Below are 19,347 nucleotides of genomic sequence, written 5' to 3' on the forward strand. Positions count from 1 at the left end.
GAAGCCGGCGCATTTTAGACATCTATATGCAAGATGGCAATTTGAACTCGCATGACCGACACGTTGGCACTTCTTGCATTAAAAGACATGACTTTTACGCAGTTTTTCCCATCTCACAGTTTGAGAAAGAAAAAGTTTCACCTTGGTAGGGGTAGCTTGGTTGCTATCTTTGGATATATGTACTAAGAATTGCACAGCATCCGGTCTATTTTTATTGAATATTGTTTTAGTTACTTTGGTGATCATTACATCCTTCAGTTGCAGTCTTTTTATTTCCTCTTCCACTTCTTCTTGACGTCCACTCCGCTTCACATCACAAGTGGAACTGTGAAGGAAGCTGGCAACGTTGCAGACGCGGTCTGAATGCGGTCTATATTTTTACCATTTTGTGGGAATATTAGATGAATAGAAAAGGTTGCTTGGAGTTGAAGAGCATAGTAAAGTTGTGTGTTTCACCTGAAGATATTAATTCTGGTTGGCATTCTGTTGATAATGACAAGCCAACAGGTCAAGAAAATCGTGATGAAAGTAAAGTAACAAATATAGAAAATAGTAATGCTTCTTGTCAACAAAAGCAGCGCTAAGTGTCTGAAGACGAAGATGAACACGGGTTGTTGCGTGATGAAGATCAAGTTAACAAGACTATTGCTAACGTAAAGGAATTTCACAACATAGGGATGGAATGGGAGAAGATCATGTCAGCAATTGTGGATTTAAAAGATTGGATGGTGAGAAGATTTGAGTCAGTAGAGACGAAAGTGGAAGTTGTGGAAAATGAGACGTCACAGTTGAGTGTAGATCTTAAATCCGTGACAGAGTATCTAAGCAGTAAAGAGTCCAAAATTGATCAAGGAGACTGTAATATGGGTGAAGGCGATAATGAGTGCAAGTCAAAAGAGTATATTGTCATTGACAGTTAGGCTGATAACTGTAGTGAAAAAAGCACGATCGTGTCAACAGAAGTAGGAGAAAAGGAATACAATCACGCTGAAAATAGTAGGGTTACAGTTGAGGACAACCAAGGATCGACCGCCATATCGCAAACAACACTCGAAGTATCTTTGTCAAGAGTACTTGGTAGTGGTGAGAAGAGTTTAAATGTACGCATTGGTACGATGTTTGTGAGACGTGATCCGGATAAACCACCAGCGTTATCTCTTAATGACTTACAACATGAGATAATTTTCAGGCGTGAGAGGAGATTGAATTTTGTAGTAGGAGGCAAATTTATAGATATTTGGAAGAAGAAGACATCTTTTAACAGGTTTCTGAAGGAGATACTAGGTGTCAACCCGAACGCAGTAAAGGTAGAAGAAGAGAGAGGAGCAATAGTGGCCACGGTACCGAACATCAAGACCAAAAAAGCAATGTTTGCCCGGAAAACAGAACTTAAAGATCTAGAATTATGGTTAGATGACGATTTTACTGCCAGGCAGGCGGTACCACAACAATGACTGAAACAAGAGGCTAGCAGATAATATGCAGCAGGAGCGATTAAAAGAGTCATCTATATGAAAATACAAATCAACGGCTCTTGAAAAAGACGGGATGACTTAAAAAAAGAGATGACAGTAATTACAGAAGTATGGTGAGGAAATGCAATTGGTCGATTGTAATCTGGAACATCGCTGATATTCACAAAATAAGTAGAGTTGATAACTTATTCAATGATCTATAATTCATCATTTTGCAGGAGACTTGGTTCACCCGCGACAAGGGGGTGCGTTTAAAGAAGAAGTTACGAAGTGATTATCAGTGGTGGTTTAAGACTGCAATTAAAGATGAGTGTGTTAAAAAAGGTAGAGCAGCTAGTGGCCAGCTTGTTGGCATTAAAAATGAGCACTGTGATGTATGGAGTGTGGAAGAGTGGAAGTATGGGTTATGCTTAACATCAACCGACCACGTCATAATTATTGTCGTGTATAACAATGTAGGTTGGTCTAAAATTGAAAATAAATTGAAATTATGTATTGATGAGAGCGTGAGTATGGGCTATGATGTATGGTTAACAGGAGATATGAGTGCTAGAATAGGTTATAAACAGGGTTTTGTTGATGACAACAACCCTTTTATGACTCCGAGTTTGAGAAAATCACAGCATAAGCATTGTAATACAGATGGAAATAAATTATTAAAATTTTGTAACCAAAATAACGTCTTTATTGCTAATGGTAGAATGCGGGGTGATGAACAGGGAAACATTACGTTTGTTGGTAGTGATGATGAGGCCTGTGGGTCGGTTCTTGACCTGGTTTTGTGTGCTGGAGCGAGAGCCTTTCAAAGGCCTCGTGAGTTAAATATTATAGTTAGAACAGAGTCGGATCACCTCCATGCACGCTTTATCATCACCAAAGCAGCGGAATTAATAAATGTAGATGTAGAACACAGTAATGGCAGTAACTATAACTCTGGGTACGTTCATGATATTAACTCAGGATCACAATCAGAGCAAGTGACCTTAAAGTGGAAGAATGAAGAAGGGAATGATTATGTCACTGCGATCACTGAAGATTTAGAAAATATTATGGCAAACAACAAGGACATAAATGAGGATAGATGGTCGTTTATTGAAGAAATGATCATCAGGACGGCACACAAGAGTGAGATGGTAAAAAGAAACAAGGATGGACAGAGAAAAAAAGGAGGTTATAACGTACCCTGGTTCAACAGTGACTGTAAAGAAAAATTGAGAGAACTAACTAAATGCCTTACAAAGTTTATCCAAGATAGATCAAAGACCAATAAAGCCGTTTTAAATCGTAAGAGAAGTGAATTCAAAGAGCTAGTGGAATCTAGTAAAAAAAAATGGTTTGCCAAATTCTGGGAATTAATTGATGGAGCCAGAGGTATGACGGACTGGTAAAGAGGGAAGAAATGACGCGATAAGAAATTGTAGTCCTCTAATGACATCTGAAGCATGGCTAAAACATTTCAAAGGATTGCTCAACTACAAAAGTGAGGAGAGCTGGAATGAAGCTGTACGTGCACAGCAAAGTCATGAAGAATGTAGAAATAATACAACGGCGGACTTCACCGAGAATGAGAGTATTACCAGTCAACAGAAGGGTTATAATGAAACAGACGATAAAATGAATGAACTGAACAAAAAGTTCTCTGCTGATGAACTACAAATGGCGCTTTGCAAATCATAAAATAACAAGGCGGTTGGTCAAGATGGTATTGCGGCTGAATTTTATAAAATGTTACCAAGACAAGTAAAGGAAGTGTTGCTTGTTGCAATAAATGATATCTGGATGAGCGGGAATATGCCGGAAGAATGAATCGTTGCTACTATTGTACCAATACTGAAGGAAATTACAGGGGTATCTCACTTCTGAATACAGTTTATAGGATCTTGACATACATGATGGCGAGTAGGTTGGATCTCTGGTTAGAACAAAATCATATCCTGAAAGAGAGTCAAGCGAGATACAGGGTTGGTCGTGGAACAAGGGATCATATGTTTGTTCTGAACAGCCTCATCAACAAAACAACAGAGGAGAAAGGCAAGAAATTGTTTATTACTTTTGTTGACTTCAAGGCTGCTTTCGACAAAGTTGACAGACATCTATTAATGGAGAAAATAAGCAATTCAGACATTTATGGCAGAATGCTTGAAATGATAAAGAAGATCTACGTAAATACAAAAGTACAAGTAAGGGAAAATAGGCAGCTAACTGGAACCTTCGACTCAAATGCCGGAGTTAGACAGGGTTGCGCCTTGAGTTCAATGCATTTTAACATCTATATTAATGACATGGAGGATGGGTGGATCAAAAATAACATTGGTGGAGTGGTTGGAGGCAAGTACAAGATTTATGTACTCAAGTATGTGGACGGCTATCGTGGCTGAGAAATTAGGCTGGCATGGAGGGTAGTTTCATTAGAGCGGTAAGGAGAGCTGCGATGTTATAATGATAGAAGATGGGAGGTGGCCGAAGGTATGCCTTAGAAAGGAAGTGAGACAAATCATGAATAAAAAACCAACGAAATGGGGTCAGGAAATGATAGGGACTCTCACAAAAATGAAATTTGAGAAAGCAATTAATATCATTTGGGAAGGTGGTAATGTCCATGAACTAAAGGAACTTTTCAAGACCGATATTAAATACTTGAGAGAAATTGCAGCCAAAGAAAATAACACAAAGATCCTAAACTCAAAATTCAGCAGGATCTATAAGATGGTTAAGTCGACTCAATCACCGGTAGCATTTTGGATGGAAAAGAAAACAGAAGGTTGGTTAAAGGAGACATGGTCCCGATTAAGATGGAACTGTTGCACGATAGGGGGTAAGAATGGATTCAGCTCATGGTTGTGTAGACTATGTGGCAATAACCATGAAAGTCTGGAGCACATTTTTGCTTGTAGAGAAGCAAGGAAACTAGTCAGCTCACGTGTGAATACAGAAATTGATAAGTGGATTGACGGAGCAAACGAACCGGATGTGTACCAGAGATCGTCAAAAAGAGTATTCTTAATTACACATTACTCAATTACTGGGAAATTGTTAATTAGAAAAGAGAAATTATCAATTACTTCTGTAATGGATAATTTAAAAAAAAGAAAATATCAATTACTGAATAATCGTTAATATTGAAAATAAAATTATCAATTACAGTATTAATTGATAATTTTATTTTTAAAATTATCAATTGATAAATTAATTAGTAATTTTATAGAACAAATTACAAATTAACGGAGTAATTTGTAATTTGATCTATAAAATTACAAATTACTTTTGTAATTAATAATATTTTTGGTGAAATTACAAATTACAGGAGTAATTTGAAATTTTTTTGCCAAATTACTAAATACAAAAGTAATTTGTAATTTAATAATTTAAATTTCTAAATTAATAAGTAGTAATTTTACTAAGAATTAATTGACATTTTTATTTATTGTGTGATGAAAGCATCACGTTCTCATAATGAGACAAAAAAAAATGTTTTAATATGTATATCAACGATTCAACTTATGGCTCAATAATAAATTGTGTGTTTTAAAGTTCACACATATATTTTGACTATAACACATGTGTTTATAACAACTTATTTATGTTTTAATGTTCGTCAAGATCTTTTAACGTTGAATCATGCAATTAAACGTTCTAACTTATGTTTTAATGATTAAATATATGTTCTAACGAACTTATTCATGTTCGAATAGTCGAATATGTATTCCAATGTTCCGGTTTATGTTCTAATAATGAAGAATGCATTCTCAGAATTTTTTTTAATGTTCTTATCATCCAATATTCGTTCAAATGTTCTAAATTATGTTCTAATGAACAAGAATATGTTTCAACGTTACACTATGTCTTCTAACGTTTCCACATATGTTCTGATAATAAAATATGTGTTCTAATGAACTTATTTATGTTCAAATGGACGAATATAGGTTCTAATGTTCCAGATCATATTCCAATAAACTAGAGTATGTTCCAACGTTATATTATGTATTCTAACGTTTCTACTTATGTTCTCATAATTAAATATGTGTTCTAACGAACAAATTACGCACGTTAGTGTTCAATATACATTGCTGATATACTACAATTGAAAACCTCACATCCAGAACTATTTGAAGCCTTTTCACAAGGGTTTTTTACAATTAAGCGTCAAAACACCCCATTTATTTCAATACCTGTAGATCAAGCATTAAAATGCTCCATTTATCGTTCAGGTAAAGACTCTGCTGATGTCATTGGATCTACTGCTATAAAACAGTATGTTACGATGTCTCATCTCGTATACCATGAAGAGCTTAGCATTAAAAATCTTTTCAGAAAAATTACGTCTGTGGAGGAAGATTATGAATTAACGTTGCACCATGAATTCACTCGATCATATGCGGAGCAATCTGACTCAATAGCATTAAAAATTTTAAACTTTATACAGAAGTATACTAATCCATTTTCTCCTGGTTCTCAAATTTTAAGAAATGTTGTTACTGAAGAAGTAGCTACAAGTTTTACTCTAGACAGTTTATTAAATATGTGAAAAACAGGTTTTGAAAATTTAATACTTTTTTTCAATCTCGCATTTCGTTAAAATGAATACCTCTTTTGCAAACTATCACGAAAGTTTCATTACCGATAATGATGGTTCATAAAGGTATTAAATTCAATAGTAAAAAGATCTTTGAAGATTATAAAGAATCATTCAATGTACAGTCAACTCACATATATGTAGTGATTATTAATTTCTATTGGTTATGTTAAGTGTTATTGTTGAATAAAACATCAAAACCTAGACAAATTGGTGTTTGTGAATCACTTTTCGGAACCTTCTAGCATCCAACCTTCTTCTTTATTCTGCTCTTAATTATTATAGTCCATTAGTTTTTAGTTTGCTCGTCCGGCCGACTCGAAGTCAGAACAGTTATCAACACAAAACACGTGCTTGATGATTGATGCTTTAAATCTCTGCAAAAGTATTAAATTTATGTAAAAGATCTTTGACAGATTATAAAGATCATTTTTAAAATTAATATAAGAAGAACTAGTAAGAACACTCATTAACTCGATTGATTTATTATTGAATCATTCACTGAGATGTTCCTCGATGTAAATGATGAGTAAGTATACTTCTTGTAATTAATGTTCTTATTTAAAATATTCTTCGAAAATATCTTCTTCACTTTATTATTATTTAGCTTTGAAAAGAATCATTCACAATCATGCTATCACTGATAGTGTTCAATGCCTCTCCAGAAGAGACGTTTTGGAAACTTATTCATATCAGGAATTGTTCCCCGTGTACCTGGAAAGCTCTAGAGAAGACGTATACGTTGAACTTATTTTTACTGACAAACCCATATTACTACAAGACTGTAACTTACTCTTACCGATCTACAGATTCAAATAAATCTGTGAAAAATTTAGAACATTGTCATTGTATGACCGTGCCTTCTTCACTTCTAATGCTGTGATGAAGAGCGTATTTTATAAAAATATGTTTTGGAGTGTACTTCTTGGTGCTCATCCTGTACTCTGGCATCAGCTTCCGACGTTTGGTTTGACACGTAGTAAACAGTCTATATTTACGTTTTTCCTGGTACAGGCACTTCTCCTTCCATTTGTAACCTTGCTGCCTTACATTGTCGCTCACCCTCTCCCCTACTTTGAGCCCTCTGCATTTGTCGCTACTTCTTGTTACGATTTGGCACTTGTATTCCACTGTACTCCTCACATTCCTATGTCGTCATTTTTTCTCTCTCTCCGGACTCATGGATCGCATTTATGCCTGGCCGCCGACCCGTGCTCCTCCCAGTCCTCCTGGCTACTTCCTTCTCCGTTCGCCTTTTGCTCAGTTTCCGCCTTCCTTTTTTGCCGGTTTGTCTCTACCGCAGCTCGCCCCTCAACTTCCGCGCCCTTGCCGCCCACCCCATACGCCGTTATTTTGGTAGACATGCGTACCTTGAATAACTCTGTTTTGCTCTATACCAGAAGTCTCTTACTGTTTACATCCTTTTTTACATTATTTACTCCCAGTAGTTTCCTGCTTTTGTTCTTTCTTTCTGCCGATTATTGCATGTCCGCCCTGCTTACCACGCCTACTCCACAAATCCGTCGTGCACCCTATTGCTTGCGTAGTCACACACACCCCGGTAATGTCAGCCTTTCCGCGTTCCGCACGTGGATGGTACCACACTGGAAACTCAGAAATTGTTACTGATCTGTCTTCAACACGTGCAACAATATCTCTGCACATTTCACGAGCATTTTATATCACCAATAAAAAAATTTCATTACTTGAGCCACTTCGTCAAAACTTGAATCCATTGGAATTTGGCTACAGTAAAACAAATTTAGTACAACTAATACCACAACAAGTAACAAATCTATATCCTCCAACTGATGATTTACCACCACCGTGTGATTGTAAGAAATGTTCGAACAGCTGTCAATGTAAGAGTTTTAATGTTTTGTGTTGTGCATTTTGTACCTGCGTTGAAAAAAAAATCTTGTGAAAATTATATTTTTATATAACTAAAATAATTTTTTTTTTATTAAAAAAATTAAAATCATAATGACAATACTAATTCGAAGTCAATAAATAGATCCAAGAAATTTTTAAAAATTGAAAGAAAAAAATTTTAATTATTAAATTAAATTTCAATCAAATAAAAAAATTATAGTAAAATTGTATAATTTGAAAAATGAATGAATAAAGAAATAAGTATATTGCTGAATTATTTGAAAACTTATATAATTGAATAACATCAAGTTTCATGTGCGAGCGGCGGCATAGCCAGTGGTGCGCATTCAAAAATGAGCTCTATTTTAATAAAAAAAACATTCTTCTGTGTAAACTATTGAGGGTAGAAAAAAAAATTTTTTTTTTGGAATCCTAGCGCGATTCTAAATAATTTATATGCATAATTTCTCCATCTCAGATTAATAGATTTTGAGATATTCAAGAAAATATATCTGAAAGAACATAGCACGCAAACGGCGTACAGACTGCGCTCGAACGTGAGTAGAGGTTATAACTGCGTGCAAGTGAGAGACCCGATCATCGGAGCATTAACAATGGATTTCATTTCAATTTCATAATAAATAGTTGAAATACAAAAAAATACTTTAAACAAAAGTTGTAGCCAAGATTATAAAGAACATTTTTTGTTCAAGAATTTTTGTTGTAAATTAATGATATGGCTTGTATAGCAGTTTAAAGTATAAATTTGCTAATAATAGAAAATTGACCACAAATATTAAAAAATAATTTTAATACCCGTGATCCCCACCTAAAAAACTTTAAAATCGCATTGGAAAATCGAGTGGACACCCAAATGTATACGGGCTTCTATCTAAAGCCAATGGACTAGTTAGTCTTCGTTGATCGTTCAAGTTATTCATTGGTTTGTAGATGTATCGAATTGAAAAAGTACTTTGTCACAACAATTGATAATATTTGGTGTTGATTTTGTGCATTCGGTATTATCACCCTCCAACTTAACCATCAGGAGTCTACATTTGGTAATCCTGAAACGAACATTTCATCCTAGAGAGTTATTCATCGTCTGCAAAGATACAACCAAGGCATTCCTAGTGAATATTGGCTGACCAACTGCCAACATTTGCTCAAAACTCAAGCAATTTTCAACAATCCACTTTTGGTAAGATGATCTGATTCATTTGTGCTTTTCTTAAAGCTTATGATAGAAAAAAAGTTCCACAATAGACACCACAGTAGTTCAACCAGCAACTTAGATAGTCACCCTATAACTTTACCATGAGCTCACATTACTTTCATGGTCTGAGGTTGACTTCTACTAGTAAGGTTCGCTACAGATGATTGCAATAGCCAACAACGCTACTCAGGTAATCATCTAGTGGCCTGAGAAGTCAACGTTTTGTTTTGTACTCAAGAAAAAAACCGTAACGTTTCAAAAAGTCACTCTAGGTCAGCAGCGACTCGAGTGATAGCTAAATCGATGAAACTATTCTATTACTGTTCTTCTCAGTAAAATTCTACTCTTTCAATAAGCATACATGAGTACAAGCTATATAATGACATTTGTTCTACTTTAATTAAAAGTTTATTAACTATTCACGACTACAAGGAGAGCTGTTTGACTTACTACAATAATCCATCTAAAAATTATATAGAAAAGAGAAGTTACGTTCGAGTTCAAGCATAGCTCACTTTTTTATACAGCATAAGCGAATATCTCTGATTATCACAACTACGCGAGAGAGTAAGAACACATATTTAATCATTAGAACATGAGTGAAAACGTTAGAAGACATATATAACGTTGGAACATATTTTTGTTCATTGGAACTTAAAAAAGATCGTTAGAACACTATCCATCATAAGAACATAAGTGGAAACGTTAGAATACATAATATAACGTTGGAACATACTCTAGTTTATTGGAATATGATCTGGAACATTAGAACCTATATTCGTCCATTTGAACATAAATAAGTTCATTAGAACACATATTTTATTATCAGAACATATGTGGAAACGTTAGAAGACATAGTGTAACGTTGAAACATATTCTTGTTCATTAGAACATAATTTAGAACATTTGAACGAATATTGGATGATAAGAACATTAAAAAAAATTCTGAGAATGCATTCTTCATTATTAGAACATAAACCGGAACATTGGAATACATATTCGACTATTCGAACATGAATAAGTTCGTTAGAACATATATTTAATCATTAAAACATAAGTTAGAACGTTTAATTGCATGATTCAACGTTAAAAGATCTCGACGAACATTAAAACATAAATAAGTTGTTATAAACACATGTGTTATAGTCAAAATATATGTGTGAACTTTAAAACACATAATTTATTATTGAGCCATAAGTTGAATCGTTGATATACATATTAAAACATTTTTTTTTGTCTCATTATGAGAACGTGATGCTTTCATCACACAATAAATAAAAATGTCAATTAATTCTTAGTAAAATTACTACTTATTAATTTAGAAATTTAAATTATTAAATTACAAATTACTTTTGTATTTAGTAATTTGGCAAAAAAATTTCAAATTACTCCTGTAATTTGTAATTTCACCAAAAATATTATTAATTACAAAAGTAATTTGTAATTTTATAGATCAAATTACAAATTACTCCGTTAATTTGTAATTTGTTCTATAAAATTACTAATTAATTTATCAATTGATAATTTTAAAAATAAAATTATCAATTAATACTGTAATTGATAATTTTATTTTCAATATTAACGATTATTCAGTAATTGATATTTTCTTTTTTTTAAATTATCCATTACAGAAGTAATTGATAATTTTGCCCTATAATACTACAAAAAAAAATATTATTGCCGAACCCTGATGTGTACTGGCTTTTGCCATAGGAACTAAACGGTCCACCTAATAAATATATCTGTACACTAGTGAGGAATTTTGAGAAAGCAGCTAAACATTGTTAATTATCTTGCAATAGTTTAAGTCAGTGTGATGATTGGATGGAATATTTGTGTGTGTATGGGATGGTTGGCAATGGTTTAGTGAGTAAGTTACGCGTGTAGTTTTTGCTCTTGAGTGTGTACACAGAGATATTGTCAAATATTATACCTTCCCTGTATTTAATAATAATAATATAGTAAAAAAAATAATTTAAAAAATTCATGAAATAAATTAAATTGTTTATTGGCAGCTTTCGATTAATAAGAAAAAATGGCCTGTCAATTTAAATCTCCGTCATAAACTGGAGATAAACATACTCTCTCCTCGTTGCTGTAAATATTCTAATCGTCAAGCAACGTCAATAACTTACAAAACTGTCATTTGTCCGTTAATAATTAGATGGCAACATACACATATTTTACGATATCATATTTATTCAAAGTATATTATACAAATTTTTATTATTAACGACCATTATATTGTAAAATAATAGAATGAGAGCAACTATTATTGAAAGTTAGTTTATTAAAAATGACAGATTCAAATACAGAATCAAAGACAAGACGTCTAATGTTAGCTAGTCTCAGTTCTATACTGGAGATAAACAAACTCTCAAAATATTGTAAAATAAGACTCAATAACAACTTCGGAAAATTAGTAAATTAATTAAAATGTTTATTAATGATTAAGAGCAATTAATAAAAAGAAAGAATCCGTGCGGTCAACTCAAGTCTCAGACAAAAACTGGAGATAAACAAACTTTCCCCTCGTTGCTATAAACAATCTAATCGTTAAGCAATCGTCGTTAACTAACAAACTGTCATTAGTCAATCCATCTATAGATGGACACACATATATTTTACAATATATTTTTAACAGATATTTTTGATGGTATTCCTGGGCGGTCACCTATCCAAGTTTGAACAACGATGTTTCGTACAGTACCGGACATAAATGCTGTGTGATTTTCTATAAGACAGTATAGGGAAATTGCATGTATAACCTTCAAAAAATTGAACAGCATTTATGTCCGGTACTGTACTTGACTTCAGTATAGTCTGGGGTGACCGTCACAACCACTTCACTATGTAGTATTCATATGCAATTTTTTTTTTCTTTTACATAAGCTATATAATTAAAAACGGTTCTTTAAATTTCGCTAGGGAAGTTATATTTTTCTGAACCATAACAAGAACATAACATTATTACGTCATATTGTTACGTTTAGGAGTGGGAAATTGTACGTTGCATGTGAGTCTCATATTACTCACATTTTATGTGATGTATGACTTTCAGTTCTTTTACAGTAATATAAAATTTCTAGAAAAGTGTTCACTAGGATGCTATGTAGTTGATTAACTGGAACTTATTCTTCCTTTTTTTGTTGTTCCAACAGAAACGTATTCAAAATAACTGAAATTAGTTCCAGATAAATACGTATAGATAAGTCTTACAAAATTCGATACAATTCTATTCAATCATTTTTTATTAAGAACCCTTCTCCACATATATCGATAGTCATTAAAAAATTCCACAAATTCTAAAATTACAATACCTTATGTTTTCTGCCAAGTCAAAAACACTTTCAAGTAACAGTGGATTATCAATCGGTGGCAAGAAGTGTTTGTTTTCTCTGGTATGATAGTACACATAAAAAAAAAAATCGACTATCCAATCAAATATGATGTGTATTCGTACCACCATATAGTAAACTAAAAAAATTAGGTAATTTTTTTTCGACATCATTTTCGGATAATTCTGTAAAAAAAGCAAGAAATAAAAATTATGTTTTTCATAGTATATACAGTGAAAAAGCTACGTAATCAATGATTTGGTGTCAATGTTCTTGAAATTTTTGAAACAGTCAAGTATTTTTTTTATAACAAAAGAAACTAATAATAGATGAATAAAAAAATAAACTATTCAAAATACTTTTGAGCAAAAAAATAAAACATTCATCCGAAAATATAGTGGATATTGGCTAGATATTATTATTCACAACCAAATATGACTTTCAACAATTACATATTGTTTATAACAATATCAATATTACACCAACTTAGATTTTTTCGACGTAATAATGTTATCAATGACGAGATATAAATTTTAATAATTACGCAGTACTTATCATAATTTGAATCTGTTATAAATAATTTCCAAATGGATTTGAGGCTACTAATTGTTAACTTCAAGACAACAGTCTCAATGCGCGATAAAAAAAGGTTGTTTAACTAACATGCAACGCTCAATCAGCTAGTAATTCAATATCAACCTTTCTTGTTTTAAAAAAAATAAAGCAACAGTTGCAAAAAGAAACAACTCTCAACCTAATGCGTTTATTATAAGTTGACATTACGTTCAATTGACCAGTAATCAACTCTCTAGCAACCGTTTATGAATGGTTCACTCATAGTTAATAAATCGCACATTCTAACGGTTGATTTACAGCTAATTTATAGTTATTTAACGGTAAAATTACACTAAAATAACTCAAAGCATACGCTAAGTTTACTATTAACGTGATTGCAATGCTTATTTAACAGTTGACATGAATCTATCAGGGTTTACAATAGAAAATTCGTTGTGTTAGCACACACAAGTTATGCTCGAACTTATTTTTATAATTGTTACAATTATATTCATTATGATTTTTTTTAGAAAATCAAACGTGAAAGCTTTCCCTCAATTATAAAATTTAGCTAGTTTACTATTTTATTCAGTTTTTTTATTCTGCATAAAAAATAGTAGGACTGATTTTGCTGAAAAAATAATATTTTTTACTCTATTATTGATTTCAGTAGGAATCATTAAAAATCATCGTATAAGTTACTATGAGAACAAACAGGAAAATAGTATATTATTATTTCATGACTCACAAGGAAACCTCGTGAGGTGGTCACTGTCGATTCAGCTGAGGCTTCTATATAATAATCTACGTCGAAAATGATGAACTACATATTTTTTTCCAGGGGAAAAAAGTTTTAAAGAGGTGAAAATCATCCACAAAGTTGACACCTCATGATTTTTGAGTTATAAATTTTTTGTTATTTTATATTTAAAAAAATATTTATACGCATATTTTATAAATATATGAATAAAGGTATTTGGTGAGTTTTTCCTTCTTCAGAGACTCCCGATCTCTTGACTGAGCGCCATCTGCCGAGAGAAAAGGTACTCGAAATTCTAGAGGGAAAAAAGGAGAATCCTGGATGTTTTCATGAAAAAAAAAAAATTAACCTAAAAAAAGCAGTTTGGGACCTGTTCATGCATTAAAATCCAGGCGCTTGATTTGGGAAAATTCCAGAATTTTGTGAATTGTTTGGAGTGGTTTGCTCATACTGGTGATCAGGGAGAGAAATTTCTGGTGTGGGAACTCTATGGAAATCTGATCCAGAAATTTCTAATAGTGGTTAACCTTCCAGAATCTTCTGGGCTATCCTGAAAAACTATAAAAGGAAGTCTACTGAGTTCATCACGTTGTTAGTCTTTAATTCTACCTCGAAGTGAAAAGTGTAGCAAAAAAGAAACCAAAGAGCAATCACTTCTGGTGCAAGTTACGTAGTGTATTAACCATATAAAAGTCTTAATATTCATTTCAAGTGTTCAAAACTATTGACGCTCCTTTTCATTGCTTAAGTTCTAGTAAATTTTTTGTTGATCTAAGTGTTGTGTTCTATCCGAGGTTATCATCTTTAGTTCTTGATAAACCGTATAAGAAATCAGCAAAACTATGCAGTAGAACAAGTGGGTCTCATTTAAATCAGTTTGTGGTTCCACAAGGGCCAAGAGTAACCGCGTCTGAAGACATTCCTTGTGGAACATTTTCCGCAAATCTCAAAAGTAAAAAAGTTTTAATTTTTTCGCTGCGGATAAACAACCATTAGAGTTATTCCGCGTTCCTCAGCAATTCTAGATCTTCCTAAAAGTTGACCGCCTTGACCCACTCGTTCTCATACCTGGTTTTTTTATAAAGGATTGTTGAATAATCAGTTGTTGGTTTAAGTTTAATTAAGTGGTTTTCGACTAAAATTATATTTATCAATCTTAAATTTTATTTATTATCTCTAGCTCTAAACAGTATTTTTCATCATTTTTTATGTTATTTTAAATGTATGAGGTCGTTTCGGATAATTTTGATCAAAAAATATGAAAATTAAAAAACACTTTCATGGGGTGTCAACTTTTTGGATGATTTTCACCCCTTTAAAACTGTTTTATATAGAAGCCTCAGCTAAATCGACGGTGATCACCACGCGAGGTTTCCTTGTCAGTTTCACCAGAATGAACGAGAAGTGATGTATAAGTTTCTGTAAGAATATATGGAACAATGTGATCTTGAATTGTATTTTTTAATTTTATGAGAATTAACTAGGATTATTGTGTGGGTTACTACACTGAAAAAATTCTTTGTAAAAAATTACCCTTGACTTTGGGTTAACCACGTGATACCCCCAGAATCTGAGGTAATTTCACAAACTACGCGTATGAATTATTACGAAACCATTGAGATAAATTTTACCAAGCACGTCTAGTGAAATTTTCCCAACAAAAAAAAATCTTTAACCTTACGAATAAATGAAAAAAATGTTCTTTTACTTATTATGGAAAAAATGGACAACATTTAGTTGAATAAATGCCAGGCTTATGATAAAAATTCCCCCACGACATATGCCTACAATTCAGATAACTATAAATGGATATGTGAGCGTACCCTGGTAAAACAGGGTATCCTATAGATATCCACTCTGTTTAAACATTCCTATTGAAAAAGGCTAAGTATTATGGGCTTTCTCAGAATTTGAAAAGGAAACATCGTATTTAAACAGAAAAAGTTGAGAAATGTCTGCCATCCACAAAAAGTCTTATAGGATTACACAAATCTGAATAGGTAGAAAAATAGAGATTGTGAAATCTATAGGATTCATGAAAAGTCTAGTAAGAGTGCAAATGAAGATAGGGGTAGTAGAAAATCTAACCTTCCACTTCGAATCAAGGTTTATTTTATGTAAAATTACACGGGAATTCCAAAAAGCTATTCGTAGGTAAAATAAATGTGCGCGTCATTAAGGTTTTTTTGTTATAAACAATTTTTTCCCACTAGAACCTATTCATTTTCACTATTAACTTTTTAGTTATGCATCGAAACTCGGGAAACATATTTTCGAAATTGAAAATTGAGTCATAATATCGCTTCATGCTAAGCAGGGCAAGTGGGGAGTAAGGCCTGTCTTTTGGAGATTGAGGGTCAAGAAATTAGAGGAGTTTGACTGGCGTGGGACATTGAGATAAAAATATAATTTCTCAGTTGCATTTTACCTGTCACATTCTTACAAATGACAATTATTCTCTTTCTGCTTTAAAATACTTGCTAGAAAGCAAACTTGGTTAACGTTTCGATTGTTTCAAATTTTTAACTTAAATTGATTAGGCGAAAGTCATATATCTTCGGATAAAGTTACTAACAAATTTCACTACAAGTGTATATTTAAACAAAAAATTCGTATAAACAAAGAACCTCTAGAGCGAATTGAAATTTCCTTCTGTTTGAACTGATTTCTTTGTGTTAGAAAGGTAAATTCCTATAGAAAACGATAAACAACGTGCTTATAGATTCTTATAAAACCTTATCCTAATGATCTTAGTATTCGCTGATAGATTCCCATAAAAAACGATAAAGTAGTTCCTACAGATTTTTATAACTGTATAAGAATAAATCGAAAATTGCATGAGAAATACGGCGGTTTTTATAAGTATTTATAAAAAAATGTCATTGATTCTCGTAAAATGTGTAATATTTCTCATGCAATCTTTCGATTCATCCTTATAAAGTTTTTCTATGAATTTTTATCGGATTGTTTAACTAGGGTAGTCCTGTTTATACTCAGGAAAATTCTATACAGCAATAAAACTGGCCTCAACTTCCATAACTGACAAAAAAATTATTGTCATCAATCAATCATCATCATCCTTCTATTCAAGAGTATGCACTCTTTGGGTACATTTGAAGTCCATTCACATGTAATTTCAGTATTTTCGTAAATTTTGTGTGAAAAATGTAGAAGTGTTTTGAGTTGAGGTGTTCGTTCACAAACTTTATTATGATAGTGCAAGTAATATAGTTTTTGGTGGCGAATAATTTTCTATTATACATAAGATGTGTAAAAAAAAAATTTTTACCGCAGAAAATTTTACCAAAATGGAACAATGAAAAATATTCACATTATAGTTAATTTTTCAAGAAAAATTTTCTCATTGTATCAGAACAAAGAGAAAAGATATTTCCAATCACATCATCCAGTCTTATAAGAATATACAAGAAGGATTTTATAACCCAGGCAACACTGATATATTGATTTTATATTGTTATTATATAATTTTGTGATATTTTTAACTTCCCATCAGGACGTTATTGAAATTGGGTTGATTAGTGAAATTTGAATTTTTATCATATCTCCATGTTTCAAAATATTTGCAAGCATACTGACCAATTTTTAGAATGATGTGTGTGTACGTACGGACATACGTATGTATGTATGAACGGATGTCAGCATTTTTTTCGTTTTTTTTTTAATAACAAAATAACTAATAAAAAAATGAGAAGATCAGCTATTTGAAATACTTTTAAGCCAAACAATAACAATTTCATTTGAAAATTGAGTTGATACTGATTAGACATTATTGTTCACAACCAAATATAACTTTCAATAATTAAACATTGTTTATAACAATACGGATACATTACGAAGTAATGTGTATATCATATGTAATTGGATATTTTTAACTAACATCGATTATAACTATTTAAATTTGCTACAAACAATTACTAATAGGAAATTCTTTGTGTTAGCACAGACAAAGTGTGCTCAGACCTATTTTTTATATTGCAGCAATGTAACATAGCTCTAACATAGACCTTACTACTTCCCGATCTAAACAATTAAAAATTGTATTTATCGATTACCTAATGCGTATATCACATGGATTTGGATGCTTTTAAAAAAATAATATTGGATATATTCATGTAATATAATATCTACATAACATATGTGTAACAAATGTTATATCATATCGATATAATTGTTTAATATAACATCCGTAACCACGTTACATAGATACAACACATGTTATATTACTTTAATATAACCATGTAATATAACATCCACGTAGCACGGATAGTAGATAAGCAGGGCCGGTTTTGGATCACTCTGCAATACCGGCCAAGTCAAAGAAGTGGGTTCTGATCCGCACTAATTACCGACCGCGATAACTTTGACGATAAGTTACCGACCGTGATAAGTTATCGACACTGATAAATTATCGGCAGCGATTTTTTTTTCACCGACCTCGATAAATTATCTTCAATGATAATACCGATTTTTTACCAACCGCGATTAAAATTTCACTATCAGCAAAAATAACTGATTTTTCAAAGTTTTGTCAATGTATTCATATTCTCTCAAAATTTGCGCTACCGACTATCAGATTTTTTCTGGGAATAAATGAATGAAAACAGTAATCTTTTTTGTGTACACAATTCATTTATAGCAAACAAAAATTTGATTAATACACGAATAATATAATCATAATTATAAAATATGTATATTTTTTACAATATTTTATGTTAGTTTTCTCATTTGCGCACTCAAAGGTTTATACTCTATTATTCGATCATGTAAGATCAAACAATAGGCTGATGTGTTAGCAGGAAAAGCTTTTGATGATTCAAATTCTAGTCGAACATCAACTGGTCCTGATTTCAAGGATTCATTTTGTTTAGAACAATCAATTACAACGAGCGGTGCTATATCGATAAATTTTTTTTTCGTGAGTAGAGGTTCTGCTTCTTTATCATAATATGATGTTTGGAAATCTCTATACATATCATATGATAAGGCAAATTGATTGTGACTTATGTCAAGATTCATGTTGCCATATGGATAGCATTGTGAACTGAGGAAAAGTTTTACATCCCTTAAATCACAATGATCGAAATGACTTGCATCTTTTGTAGCATCATTTTTGCGTGCAGTTTGAAATCCAAATGTAACATAGCGGGGCTTTTCCAATTGAGTTGATGTTTTTACGACCCATACGTGTTTGGTTGTGTTCGGCAGCATTGGATATTCATATAATTCCCATGATCTGAAACTCACTGGAATCGGTGGGTCTTTTGCAATGTAACTTAACAATTCTACTTTTTTTATGTCTGCAACAGTGACATGAGGAATGATCCATTTAATTTTTATAAGCGTGATCGTCTCTTCAGGTTCCACTGTAGCTTGTACAATTGCATTAAGATCGGTATTTGAACGAGTAAGTATTAATTCATGTTTGGCATTGACAATTATGCGATGATAATCTTCAGCAAATCCCAATAGCATATGTAACGGTATCGAAACATCAAAGTATCCATTATCATTAAATAATCTTCCATTATCAGTTACCC

At 32.4% G+C, this 19,347-nt stretch overlaps 1 pseudogene; it reads right to left on the minus strand.

Moving 5' to 3' along the window:
* The window catches only part of LOC118070412 (fatty-acid amide hydrolase 2-like), a 104,452-nt pseudogene that overhangs the window by 45,681 nt on the left and 39,424 nt on the right, over positions 1-19,347 (minus strand).

This window comes from Chelonus insularis, unplaced genomic scaffold (genome assembly GCF_013357705.1).
Source record: "Chelonus insularis isolate UGA/USDA-ARS -01 unplaced genomic scaffold, ASM1335770v1 contig_57_pilon, whole genome shotgun sequence".
Classification (NCBI taxonomy): Eukaryota; Metazoa; Arthropoda; class Insecta; order Hymenoptera; family Braconidae; genus Chelonus; species Chelonus insularis.